The sequence below is a fragment of the Ostrinia furnacalis genome, unplaced genomic scaffold (genome assembly GCF_004193835.3).
Source record: "Ostrinia furnacalis isolate ACB-3 unplaced genomic scaffold, ASM419383v2 OfSCF6417, whole genome shotgun sequence".
NCBI lineage: Eukaryota > Metazoa > Arthropoda > Insecta > Lepidoptera > Crambidae > Ostrinia > Ostrinia furnacalis.
The window spans coordinates 288,339-291,444 of NW_021136656.1; positions in this window are offsets into that span (position 1 = coordinate 288,339).

Consider the following 3,106-nt stretch of genomic DNA (forward strand, 5'->3'; position numbering starts at 1 on the left):
GACAAATGACATAACATCCAACTGACATATAAATAGTGCTGCCAAAACCTATCGATATGATTTGCGAGTATGTTTTGTTTCATTCACATTCCATTTAGTTTTATAGCCTGACCAGGAACATAAAAACCCTCGCCATGTTGCGGAAAACTAATGGTACTAATTTCTTTTAATGGCAACAGTAACTGAAAACTTCATTGACATGTCACCTTGCATGTCAGTCTATTGCTGTCAAAGTGTAAACAAACTTTATTTTAAATGTGCGCAATTGGTTTTATGAATTAAATTGCTAAAATATTTTTATAGTCGTGAAAGAAAAGTGGTTCACAATGTGTTAAAGTATTTGTCGAAGAGAAATACTAAGGGTTCGGACAAATTTTCATAGAATAATGTTTCCGACAAAGGTTGTCAAATTGACTGACATGTTTATCGTATAGTACAGTCCACTATGAAAATTAGCTGTGTTTTGTTTCAACTACCTATTTTAAAAAAATTGACACTTTCTAAGTGTTGAATTTTATGGGATTAGGAAAGAAGTACCGAGTTTGAAGCGTTCATGAGCAGACATTGCAGTTGAATATTCAAGTTCTGAATTTGATTATTGATGAATAATAAAATTAATCTACTAGCTCGATTGATGGTTTCATTTAATTTATTTAAATCAGGTTAACCTATAATAATATTTTTTCGTTAATTTATGAAAATATCAAATTAGTCCGTAATCCTGAATCCTGATACATAAAGTAAGCCTATTAATTTAACACAGGTACGACTGTACTCAGTGTTGCACTATCAAATGCAATTGAAGTGCCTCTATGCCAGGGTTTTTATGTTCCTGGTTAGGCTATAGCATAATTATTATGACTATAAAAAGAAAAAAAAAGATTCGTTGTTTTGTGTACAATTTTATATCATAACATTAAAATTTAAATCGCTTGTTTATGACTTTTCGCTTCTAACCCCCTTACTAATAAAACTTACACGCTCGTTGAACAGTGTTTTAAAGTGACGTTTAGTATGGAAATGTAGAGGTTTTACCTTCCAATAAAACCGCCATTGTGCTCCGAGCCTTGTCCGGGGGAATGGGTGAGAGAGCTATTGCTGATTTCATCGTTTTAACAGGTTTTTTCGTCTGGCAACACTGGTTTCCCGCCCTTTTTCCTGCAACATAGACTACAAACCGCGCGAATCATCCCCTCCACCAAGTGTGGGCGCCCATCATGGCGACCGTCCATCGCTCATTGCTCTCACCAGGGGCAATAAAATGCCCGGACAAGGCTCGGAGCACAATGGCGGTTTTATTGGAAGGTAAAACCTCTACATTGTGCTTCCTCGCCTTGTCCGGGGGAATGGGTGAGAAATGTCTGTTAACACCTGGTGAGGGATAGATGATTAGCGCCTTGACCATAACGGTCCACATATTGTAAATTAATTTAGTTTAAGGTACAAAATTATAACACATTAAATAAAGAAAACTAAACTTTATTTCAACTCTTCATAAAAAAAGCAAATATTTATAATATTATGGTTATTAGTTATTAGCATTATCTAATCATCTAAAGGTAAAAATAAATTTGACATGTTGATAAATTGATTACTCCTAGTATTTCTAATTTCCCTACAATAATGTTTAAGAAAGGTCGAAGCCTGATTCCAATTACCTTTTTTAAGAATTTTGTCAATTGGAACATTGCAAAGCCAATTGAGCGATGCAACAGCTGATCTACTGCTTCCTGGGCTAGCATCAATACCTGCGGCCTTAAAAATAGTTCTTACCCAATTAGCAATTACTGTCCTGGAAGCAGGCTTCGCCTTACCTTGGGTTGTAATAAAAAGTTGCTGAAGTGAGCCTCTTCTCGTAGCTGATAATTCGATGACCTTATGTATCCAATACACTGGGTCCAACATTTGATTTTCGTGGGGGATCAGCTTCCACCCCGATTGCTGATGCCGGGTGGTGTCAGTCTTCGAGCCAAAAGTTGGCCATAGTATAATATTGGAGCCGTCATGCTCCAAATGATCAGAAGACACGTTTAAAAGTGTCAAATCATGAATACGTCTACCTAGAGATGTGCCGCTGAGAAAGTTCTCGTTCCCGGCAATATTCCCAGTGAGAATATTCTCGAGAACCGAGAACGCTCCCGGGAATATTCTCAGTGTTCTCGACAGAATACATTTAGTTTTAATATAAATTTTCTTGTTTATATGTGATATTATTTGTAATGTTTCGATGTTTTATTAACTGGGCGTTAAGACTAGTCGTTATAAACAAGGCATAAAACGTGTGAGTGAGATATTGCAGTCTTGCTCACTCTTTTCGTGGCGAACGCGTGCTGCGGCTTTAGGACTCGGCTACGGTATTTGAACATCAGTGTGCCTCTGAGTTTTAAGGCCCTTGCCACCCTGGCGGATTGCAAGCGGATTCAAAGTGGATTTAAAGCGGAGAGGCAACGCGACGGAGAAGCCGCGTGAAAATATCGTGAAGCTTCCCGAAGGCTGCCCAGCCGAGCTGGATTCGATGATTGACCTTTTTTTCGAAGTTGGACCTACCTAACTGGACTGTTTGCCCCAGGTATACATTATATTCAACAACTTCGAGTAATAGAGTCTCCAACTTTTAGAGGAGTGGGTGCAACACGGTTTTTAGACATGATTTTTAAATCTTGTCCATGTTCATTTTGAGACCCACTTGTTGAGAGACTCTATTGAGACCATCGAGCCTTTGTGCCTAGATCTTCCACGATCTCAGCCATGACTACGATATCGTCTGCTGTCTGGGTTATGTACTCGCCGTTGATATGTATGCTGAATCCGCTCCAGCCCAGAAGCTTGAAAACATCGTCCAGGGCGGTGGTGATGACGTCTCCCTGTCTCACCCCTCTCTACAACTGGATAGGTTTCGGGTCCTGATCTTAAAACGGACTGTCACTGTGGCGTGTTTGTACAAGCCTTTCAACACTTTAATGTANAACTTCTGGATTATTGTCTTTAAGCCACTGGACTACAAGCTGCGGATCCCAAATTGGCACTTTTTTAACTCTTGGTCGTGTAAGTGTAATAGATTTTAGTACCTGTCTTACGAAGATGTCCTCGCTTAATTTTTTACCTA